The following is an 11,659-nucleotide window of genomic DNA, read 5'->3' as shown; positions in this document are numbered from 1 at the left end:
GATACCTTTCCAAAAGGATCTCGATGAATGCAACAAAATAGAGCTATATCTCAGAAGTTAACCCCATACACACATACCCACATACATACACAAGGCACACAAGGCACGTAAACATCCCATCCTAGCCTAGGAATCCCATTATGACAAAAGTCACTTCCCACGAGCCTAAGGTATTCGAACCTAATGCTCAGATACCAATTTGTAACGCACTGCTATTTTATACATGAATCCATTGCTACCAATATAACAATTTACTCCAAAAGCCATCCTATTCACTGAACTAAGATTTAAATTTACAATTTCCATGTTACATGTCCATGAAACCTTGTATCAGTAACGCCCTGAAATTTTCCCACAAAAATATACCAAAACAAATACAATAATATACCCAAAAAGTCAACCTTCTCATTGAACTAAGAGATAAGAGATTACAATTCACCATATACATTCCCATAATGTTCAGAATTCGTATTCCAGTACAATGAACTAGGTGGCCTTACAAAATATAAGCCTCTAGGGCATACAATTACAACAAAATAGATTAATCGTTTTATTACAAAAATTCCCATTCAAAATAACAAAATACACATGGATCAACTTTTTCAAAAAGAGCTATTGCTTGACCAATCCTTCAAGGAGGTGGTACTTCATCAATTCTTGAAAAATAAGATAGGGTTGAGCTATATGCCCAGTAGGAACACATTTAACCAAGTATTTAACCCTTTGAATAAGATTATGGTATCTTTACAACAAAACATTACAAGGAAATTTATCTTTACATGTAATCCTTAATAAACATATAGATCCATAACAACCAAACAATAACAATGACTATTCATGTCATGAAGCACAATAATCAAACATGCGCAACCATATAACGCAAGCCATGAGTCCGCCTGTAAGAGTCCAATTTAAAACACCCTTTACTTTTGTTTTAAAACCACCCCCACATTTGCCGGCTATCATACGGTAGGGAGTGGGCACCCCAAAGAAAACCATCCGTTTTTCCACTTTTGTCGGCTATCATACGATAGGACTATGTGGACACCCAAAAATATTTTTCCCACATTTGTCCAGTGATAAGCCTACATAGGGCATTTGGGCACCTTTTTAAACTCCCTGTGCGGGTACCAACACAACACGACATTTGGAAAATCGACTCTTACTCGGACTCATGCACAATTAACAATTCATTCACATTTTATTCCATCAACAACCATCCAACATTACCCAAGAATTGAATACAACACAAGATTTAAGGAAAACAAATAACACCCAAGCCACAATTCTTTTACTATATCAACATCCACATCCTTCATCTATTTATTATTCACAATATTTCATGAATCAAGGAAATTCCCTTTTCAATGTGGTGCTTTCAACTCAAATGGAGAATCTAAGGTTTTACCAAATTTGGGTGTTTTTCTCCTCTATTATAGATATGGTTTGTAACAACATTTATACACATGTTTTGAAAAGAGAAAGTAAAGGAATCTCAAGCAAGAGTCAAGTAATATGGTTTATTTATGTAAAACATAAGATTAACCCAACAATATCCTCCAATTAACTCATAAATCACAACCATACCATGAAATCCCTCCAAAACAAAGAAATACTAAGGTAAAAGTATCCCTACCTCAAGTCGTAAGGAAGAAAACCCGAAAAACTCAAGGTTGACAAAGCCACAAACTTCTCATACCAATAGAAAGCCCTTGACAAGATCTACAATTTATCTCAAAGGATCAAGGTGAGAAAACACCTCTAAGAGAGTAGATCTAAGGATTGAAGTGGAAAAGTGAGTTTTTGAGAGAAAGAGAGAGAGACTCTTGGTTTTGAGAGGAAAAAGAGAAGAAAATTATGAGAGAGGTGTGATTTGGGTCTATTTAAAGTAGTAGAGAATAGCCCTAAGGTCAATGTAAAAGGATAAGTCCAAAACCACCAAAAGTAGGGCCCATTCGAACCTCAAAATTCTGAAAAAACACGCATAGGTAGACCCTTCGGGCAGAGGGGTCGACCTTTTAGGTAGAAAAGACAATCTGGCAGCAAGCAAGGGGTCGACCCTTAGACAGGAAGGGTCGACACTAATTTCCAGCAACTAACACATAGATTCTGCAATATACAAGGGTCAGCCCTTCCCAGACTGGTGTCGACCCTTGAGACCAACAACAAAAGAAAGGTGTCGACACCACCAAGGCTAGTGTCGACCCTAAATTCCAGTAACACCTCCAAAAACATTACAACATGCAAGGGTCAACCCTTAGGAAGGCTAATGTCAACCCCAAAATAGAATTTCTAAGTTTCCAAGGAACTTTTTGACAAGAATAAATGCGAACGAACAAACCCAACGAGTTTAAATCGGATTGTACTCCTTCAAAACCAATATACAACAACTCCGAAGACTCCCAAAATGAAAATAAAGATATTAAACACACCTTCCAATAGATTGAAACACCCAAGTGTTACAACTTCCCCACCTTAGGAAATTTCACCCTCGAAATAATGTTCGTCCTCACCATGATAACAAGGTTTGGCAACAACATCATATTTATTCAATCCTCAACAAACTCATAACCAAGCAAAATATATATATATATATATATATATATATATCAATTTGACTCCAAGACAAGGAAATAATAGAAGGTTTTGGCTCATGCTCAATTCATCAAGTACAAAAAAAGGAACAACAAAACAAATACATCACAATTTAGAAAATAAGTCAGTGTATTTCTCGCGAATCTCCACTTCACGTTCCCATGTAGCTTCCTCCACACCATGATGGCGCCATAACACTTTAACTAAGGGAATTGTTTTACCCCTCAAAACTTTCTCTCTAGTAAGTAAGATTTGGAGTGGTTTTTCTTCATAAGACACATTTTTGTCTATCTTAATCTCCGTCCAATCTAACACATGAGAGGGATTGGGTTCATACTTGCAAAGCATAGATACGTGAAACATATTGTGGACGCCGGAGAGTTGTGGCGACAATGCAAGGTGATATACAACTTCTCCAATCCGTTTAATGATATCAAAGGGGCCGATGAATCTAGGTAATAGCTTTCCACTCCGGCCAAATCTCATTAACCCTCTTCTAGGAGATATCTTCACAAAGACATTGTCACCAACTTCAAAGGATAAGGGTCATCTTCTTCTATCTGCGTAGCTCTTTTGCCAGCTTTGAGCAGTAACTAACCTTTTCCGAATGAAGGCTATTTTCTCGGTAGTTTCCCGAACTAGATCTGAGCCTAGCAAGGGTGAATCTCCCACTTCAATCCAATATACCGGTGATCTACACGGACGCCCATACAATGCCTTGAAAGGTGCCATCTCGATGCTTGCTTGGTAACTACTGTTATAAGCAAATTCAACTAAGGGTAGGTGTTTCTCCCAAGACCCTTTAAAATCTAGTACACATGCCCTCAACATATCTTCCAAAATCAGAATAGTACGCTCAGATTACCCGTTGGTCTGGGGGTGGTAAGCAGTACTAAAATTCAGTTGAATACCCAAGGCACTTTGAAGGCTCTGCCATAGCCTGGCTATAAAGCGAGGGTCTCTATCAGACACTATACTCACTGGTACCCCATGGAGGCGAACAATCTCACGGATGTAAAGTTTAGCTAGAAACTCTATGGAATCTCTCATGCTCATGGCAAGGAAGTGAGCGGACTTAGTAAGTCTATCCACAATTATCCATATTGCATCATTGTTTCTTTGAGTTCTAGGAAGGCTAGAAACAAAGTCCATGTTGACGTGTTCCCACTTCCATTCAGCAACCGGAAGAGGTTGTAGTAATCCTGCCAGTCTTTGGTGTTCAGCCTTAACTTGTTGACATGTCAAACACTTAGACACAAATGAAGCTACATCATTTTTCATACCCCTCCACCAAAATTGACGGCTTAGGTTATGGTACATTTTAGTCCCTCCAGGATGCACAACTAGGCGGGAATGATGGAAGTCCCTCAAAACTTCATTTCTCATAGATTCAGGTACAAATAATTGGTCGAGGTAACAAACACTAGAATCTGCATGAATATTTAAACCTCTCTTTTCCTTCCCTTGAAGAATTCTCCCTTTAATTGCATCCACTTCTAGATCACCCAGTTGTGCTTTAACTACTCTTGCAACAAGGTTAGGTTGGGCGATGGTGGTGAAAAAGGTAGCGTTTTCTAAAGATTCACCGAGCTGTAAAGCAAATTCATTGGCATCCTCCATCATCTTCCATTCCCTCATCGCTAGACTAGCCATCGTACTTATAGATTTCTGCTCAAAGCATCCGCTACTACATTGGCTTTGCTGGGGTGGTAGTGTATTTCAAAATCATAGTCCTCTAGAAACTCCATCCATCTTCGTTGGCGTAGATTCAATTCCTTCTAGGAGAATACGTATTTGAGGCTTTTATGGTCGAAGAAGACTTCAAACTTTTCACCATATAGATAGTGTCTCCACAACTTCAAGGCAAAAACAACAGCGGCTAGTTTGTGTGTCAGGTAGTTCCTTTCATGCGTCTTCAGTTGACGCAAGCCATATGCTACCACTTTACCCTTCTACATTAGAACACATCCCAATCCCTCTCTAGAAGCATCACAATATACCGTATAACTTAAACCTCGTTCCAGAATGATGAGAATTGGAGCAGTGGTCAATCTAAGCTTTAGTTCTCGGAAAGCATTCTTGCAAGTTTCGCTCCAAACAAATCTTACTCCCTTACGGGTCAATCTAGTTAATGGTGATGCTATGGAAGATAAATTCTTTACAAATCGGCGGTAGTAACTGGCTAAACCCAGAAAGCTGCGAACTTCTGGGGTGTTCTTAGGCTGCTCCCAATTCTGCACAGCTTCTATTTTTGAAGAATCCTCCATAACTCTGTCTCCCGAAACTACGTGACCCAAGAACTTCACTTCGGAAAGCCAGAATTCATATTTCTTAAATTTTGCATACAAACGGTGCTCCCTAAGAAGTTGCAGGATAGTACGAAGATGCCCTTCATGCTCCTCTTTGAAAGGTGAATAGATAAGTATATCATCTACAAAGACAACCACAAATTTATCAAGAAACTCCCGAATGACCTTATTCATTAAATCCATAAATGTGGCTGGAGCGTTAGTCAACCCAAAGGGCATAACTAAGAACTCATAATGACCATATCGGGTACGAAAAGCAATTTTGGGGATGTCCTCCTCTCCAACTCGAATTTGGTGATAACACGACCTTAAATATATCTTGGAGAAACAATGAGAGCCTTTAAGTTGATCGAAGAGATCATTTATCCTAGGCAAGGGGTATTTATTCTTGACTGTGGCTTGATTCAATTTACGATAGTCTATGCACAATCTTAAGGATCCGTCCTTCTTCTTTGCAAACAACGCCAAGGCTCCCCAAGGTGAGGTACTAGGGCATATAAAGCCCTTGCTAAGTAACTCTTGCAATTGTTCCTTTAGAACCACCAATTCAGCTGAGGCAAATCTATATGGCGACAAGGAGATAGGTGTCGTACCCAGAAGCAATTCTATACTGAACTCTACTTCGCTATGAGGTGGTAATTCTATAAGATCATCAGGAAAGGCATTAAGGTATTCACATACTACCTTTGGAAATTTGCCCCGGACTATACCACTTCCATCATCCAAAAACGCGGTTAAAAGGGAATTAAACTGGTCCCAGCCACGTAGATAGTTTGAGGAGGATAAGGATCTACCATACTTGTCTCCCAGAAACGTAAAACGATCACCGCTTGCAGTGCACACCGTAACTCTCTCTCGATAACAATCTATGGTCGCCGGTAAGTAAACAACCAATCCATACCGAGAATTACGTCAAAACATGACATTTCCAACAGGACAAAATTAAACGGAAGTTGTCGACCTGCCACCTCAATTACACACCCCTGACATCCCTGGGTCAGAATGACCTTACCCCCAACTGGGGACTCCATTGTAAGTGAAGATTGCAGTTGCTTACTCTCTAACACAAACAATGATTAAAAAGATGTGGCAATAAATGAATGTGATGCTCCAGTGTCAATCAACACATTAGCCCAAGTATTGAAAATGAGGAATGTACCTCTCACAATTGATGGCCCTGACATTTGCTCAGAAGCGGTGACAGCTTACACTCTTCCCTGTGACCTCTACTTCCCTACATCACCTCTCTGAACATAAGCTTATTGTGCAGATTGAGCAGACGTGGCTCCCTGAACTGTCTTGGATGCTCGTCCTAACTGAACCAGCTGATAAGATTATCTCTGTCCCTAACCCATCTGTAAACCTCCTAATTGTCTTGACCCTGCCACACTCGAAGTCCCTACTTTCTGCGGGCAGAACTTCTTCAAATGTCCCGGCTGACCACATTGATAACAAGATTGGGGCTAGCACCTATTCTGAGATTGACCATGTGGGCGCATAGGTTGGGACCATGCTCCACTTTTTTGTCCACACTCTGCAGCCTTGTGACCCATTTGGCCACATCTATAACAGGCACCAGCAACTCGGGTCATGCTTTCCAAACTTTCACTCATCACAGAACTAGAGGATTTAGCTTGTAATGGAGGCGATTAAAAGGATGATGATGAACCCCTCGACCTCTTTGAAGAACCCATGTCACCCCTAGCATCAAAATGTCCTACTCTCTTCAATCTCTGCCTTGCCTCTTCGGCCTCTACAGTAATCTCCACATAAGCTGCCGCTTCAACTAAACGGTCATAATCACATATCATATTGCCAACCACCTTCATTAGGATCTTTGATCTCAACCTTTTCTCAAATTGAAGGCACCTTCGTTCTTCTGTTGCCACTGATTTAGGTGCAAAACGTAAGAGGCTAGTAAATTTGGCTTCAAACTCCGCCACTAGTGTATTTAATTGTAATAACTCCTCCAACTGCTTCCTTAACCGCTCCCTAGCCATGGGAGGGGGGAATTTATCTTGGAAAGCTTGCACAAAGGCTTCCTAAGTATGTTCAACCATATTCTTTATGGATTTCCACCATTGCCTGGCCTGCCCCTTCAACTGGTAGGCCACTAATGCCACCCATAATTCATTTTCTCGAATGTCTAAGATCTCAAAGGACTTGACCAATTGCTCCAACCACTCGTCAGCTTTCATGGGATCAGGCTCGTTGCTATACTCAGCAAGATTGGAACGAAAGAACTCCTTTTTCAAAAAAGAAGCTCTTGTTTCTCCCTCAATGGCCCTAGCCGCTTGCTCGGCTCTCAATATCTCCATGGACTACCGTAGAGCCCCTGCCATTTCCCTAGCCAAGGTCTCCATAACTTCTTAGGTTGGTGGAACGGGTATATTATTTTGACCTACCCTTTCTTCTTGCAGAGGAATTTCGGGTTGGGCTAGAATATTTCTGCCTCCCTGACGGGGTCTACCGCGAGCTCTAGCACATCTAGACATCTATAGGAAGTAGAGCCAATATTAAATTCAAGATCAACTTGCCGCACCTAAGTGCTCCATTCTTAATCCTCACACTTATACACCAAGTAAACACACAAACTTTCACATAGAATAATCCAAACAATCACACATGCTATGTGTAGACCCGACTTCGGGCACCCCCCCCTTTCGGAGAGGCGCGAATTTGGTCTTATTATAGTTCGGACTCCTACCACGGTTCTGAATCTAATCTCACAAAGTGTAATGCGAGATTGATAAACACCAAAGAGTCCAAATCTGGCAATTGGTCTTGGAAAATCAATTTTGAATGAAAAAACGCCAAACATGGGCTGCTTTTCCTGATTACAGAGTCGCCACCTAAATATTTTATTTTTGGAAAATTTAGGAAACCCTGACTCGTGCCAAAGGCCACGTGTCCGTCAGCACCAAAGTTTCCTCGGCTCAGGAACTTGGGTACGACAGGGGAAGGTCCTGAAATGAGCACCCCCACTCGCCCAATCAAAGGATCGGCCTCTACTAAGCATGATATGTTGTTTGATAAACACATGCGTTCGTATTCCGATTATTAGCTAACTTTACTATGTGATGCGCACAGTATACAAATATAGACTCAATCACGAGAATTGGAACAAAATAACTCATGTTTGTTTTTTAAAATGGTTTGAATGTGCTACTCGCAAGTAGGCTAAAGCGCGGATTTGCCACCCTCAAGTGGGCTTGAAAACATGATTTTGCCACTCCGAAAAGTGGGCTTAAAACTCACATTTGATGAATTGTTCCAATTCAGGAAATCAAGCCTCCACCCACAGGCATTCAAGCAGTTAAGCACTTAAGCAAATAGCCTCATGGCAAGCATGCTGTCATGGCAACACTCACACTCATGCAAGTATGTTAAAGCGTAAACACTTACAGTGTACTCCGAGCCAAAACAACAGCTAGTTAGAAATATGCATGATCCTAACTATACAAGATGCCTAATGCAACACATGCAATAATGCAACTAAATAGGCTCGGCTATCTAAGATGGCATATGAAATGCAACAATTTGATACATGTATTCAAATAGGTATTGAAATATAATGCAGTTTGAATGATGCGCCGAGATCGGTGCATGCAAGACAAATGAATGATGCACGCATACAAACATAAGGATGCTAATCAAAACATGCCCTAAAACTAACCATCAAAAGCTGATAAGTAAAAGAGAGAAACAAGTGGGGTTGGAAGACATGCACACACACACGCACGCTTATTACAACATTGCACTCTCACGAAGGAGGGTCCGAATAAATAAGCTAACTAGCTACGCTAAGCTAAACTGCTTATTACAAAACAACTAATTAATTATTACAAACCAATTGAGATTGAATAACTAGCTAATCTAAGCTAATTAGAATATTACAAAGATGAATTGAATTAGCTAAACACATTAACTAATTAATTATAAAACCAGTAAATTAACTAGCTAAGTAAAGTAGTAAAATGGCCTCGGGGGAGGGAGACATGCATGTTCGGTGTGCTTCGCCCGAAAACACATTGCCTTGCCATGAGTTGCCTCTGTTTGCACTCACTGTGATCTCAGAACATTTTATGAACTTCCAGGTTGCCGGCCGGCCACTTTTCTTTCCAGAATCCTGCCTTTGCTGCAACAGAGAGCAACAGAGCCAAGGCAATGTATTTGGCTAGAAATGTGTGTACTACCACCCTTCTTATCATGTCTTAAGCTCAAAGGAGTGTGGTACTTGGCTCTCGAGCAACCAATCAAGCATCTCAATGCATGATGGCCCAAAAACCAAGCTTGTACAAGCTTAGTGAATGCGCACATAAGACTCAAAGTGTCATCAACCTATCATGCATGCTCAAGGGTGACAACGACTAAGGAATACGACATGTTTCATCACTTTGAGTATGAAACGTCTCACATTTCTTGCATTTGGATTAACGTCTAATCCAAACACGTGCAATGCAACACACATATGTTATATTGGCATGTTTTACTTTGCTCATTCTTGTTCACTCATTTACATTACCAAACCATTCCTCAATTGGTTAAGTTCAATGTGAAAGGTCCTCTAATTTGAAAGATGACCTAAGCTTCGAGTGCCTTGAGCATGAAGAAAGTATCATGCTATTGGTTAGTAGAAATCCTCAAGGGAGGATTAAAACCAATGGGCATGAATGCCTCAAGTTTATGCTCAAGCCAACAAGGGGCATAAGGCCACTTTCAAGATGAATGAAAGTTTGAAACAATGAAGTGCAATGACACACATTTTAGCACTGAAATAGCATGCTAAGTGACTTAAAAACAATGCAAACAACTTATGTAATGCATGCTCAAAAGCCAAACACATTAAGCTAGTAAAGAGCATCACTCTAGAAGCATGCAAAATCAAACTCAAAGGACCAAACCAACTCTGGATAGACCTTAAATATGTCAAAATAAAGGCCAAAACATGCTGAGATGGAAATCCATGAGGCAATAAAATCATGCTCAAGAATTGGCACACAAACAAGGCATAAGGCTCAACTCACAAAAGCTATGAAAGAGTGGAATATGTGAGAATGTGACTATGCTATATACACCGAAATCATATGAGAAATGAGGCTAAAGCATGCAAACAACTCAAGAAAAGCATGCTAGGGACTTTGAAACTCAAAGCTAGTCAAGTGTCTTTACACTACCTCCATGCACAACAAGTCTCACATGGCCAAGACCACTCAAAACAGAGCTTAAGCATGCTAAAATAATGGCAAAAACATGCTAAGGTAGAGCTAACACAAGCTAGGATGATAGGCTAAAGCATGAAGCAGGTTAAACCAACAAGCATGATTGCACTACAAGTGTAAGATATAAGCAACAAGTGGCCAAACCAGCCCAAAACGGAGTTAGAGCAGGTCCAAAAAGTCAAAAAAACATGCTTGAACTAAGCTTTAAAAATGAAGAAACACATGCTCACTTGGTAGGCCATCAACACATGCAAGCAAGACATGAGGAGAGGGGACCACCCCCTCTCATTTTGGACCTCAAGACCACCTTTCCACCACTGAAATTCCTCTGGAATTCAGTGGTTAAAGGGCCAAAAAGAGATTGTTTCAAAAGCTTTAAAGGATGTCACAAAGCTTAGCAAATAAGCAATGAAAGAGGGTGGACCACCCCTAATTCCAACAAGGACTCAAAACAACATTTTTAACCCTTAAAAATAGAAGTTTTTGTAGTTGACAACTAGGTCAAAACAACATTCAAAGGTGGCCCAAACTAGTGTACAAAAGACAAGCTTTAAAGGGGAAAAAGCTTACCCTTGAAGAACAGCAGCAAGACAGCAGCAATTATGAGCCAAAACAAAGTCTAAGACCTCAAATCAAGCTTCAATGGACCTCAGCTCCAAAGTGAAGGTGTTTGGCTAGGTGTCTTAGTGCAAATATGTGAAGAAAATACAATTTTAAGTTCAATATAACACAATATATATATATATATATAGAGAGAGAGAGAGAGAGAGAGTGTGTGTGAGAATTCTAGAGAGAGGGAAATTTCAACTCTGAAATTTGTGAACCTCTGTAGACGTCCCCGAACGTCCCAGGAAAATCTCGTTTTGTCCATTGAGCTTACTACAATTCGGACTCAATGTCACGGTTCTTAATCTAATCTCGCAAAGTGCAATACGAGATTGATAAATCACCGAAGAGTTCAAATCTGGCAAATCGTTTTGAAAAACTGATTTTTAAAAAGAAGTGCCAAACATGGACTGCTTTGCCAGATACAGAGTCGCCACCTAAATATTTTATTTTGGGTGAATTTAGGAAACCCTGACTCGTGCCTAAGGCCATGTGTCTGTCATCACCAAAGTTGCCTCGGCTCGGGAACTTGGGTACGATTGGGGAAGGTCATGCAATGAGCACCCCCGCTCGCCCGATCAAAGATCGGCCACTACTAAACATGATATCTTGTTTTTGAAAACATATGTGCTCTTATTCCGGTTTATTAGCCTAGAATTGCTACGTGATGCGCACAGCATACAAGTATAGACTGGATCGTCTAAGTTGGAACAAAACATCTCACGTTTGTTTTTGAAATCGGTTTGCTACTCGCAAGTAGGCTAAAATGCAGATTTTGCCATCCTCAAGAGGGCTTAGAAAACATGGTGATTTACCACTCTCAAGTGGGCTTAAAACTCGCAATCGATGAATTGTTCCAGTTTAAATAATCCAACCTTCACCCACAGGCATTCAGGCAGGTATATCACATAAGCAGTTAGCCTCATG

The sequence above is a fragment of the Camellia sinensis genome, chromosome 12 (assembly GCF_055761805.1).
Source record: "Camellia sinensis isolate YWXY chromosome 12, ASM5576180v1, whole genome shotgun sequence".
NCBI classification, from domain to species: domain Eukaryota; kingdom Viridiplantae; phylum Streptophyta; class Magnoliopsida; order Ericales; family Theaceae; genus Camellia; species Camellia sinensis.
Note: the sequence above shows the minus strand (reverse complement) of the source record.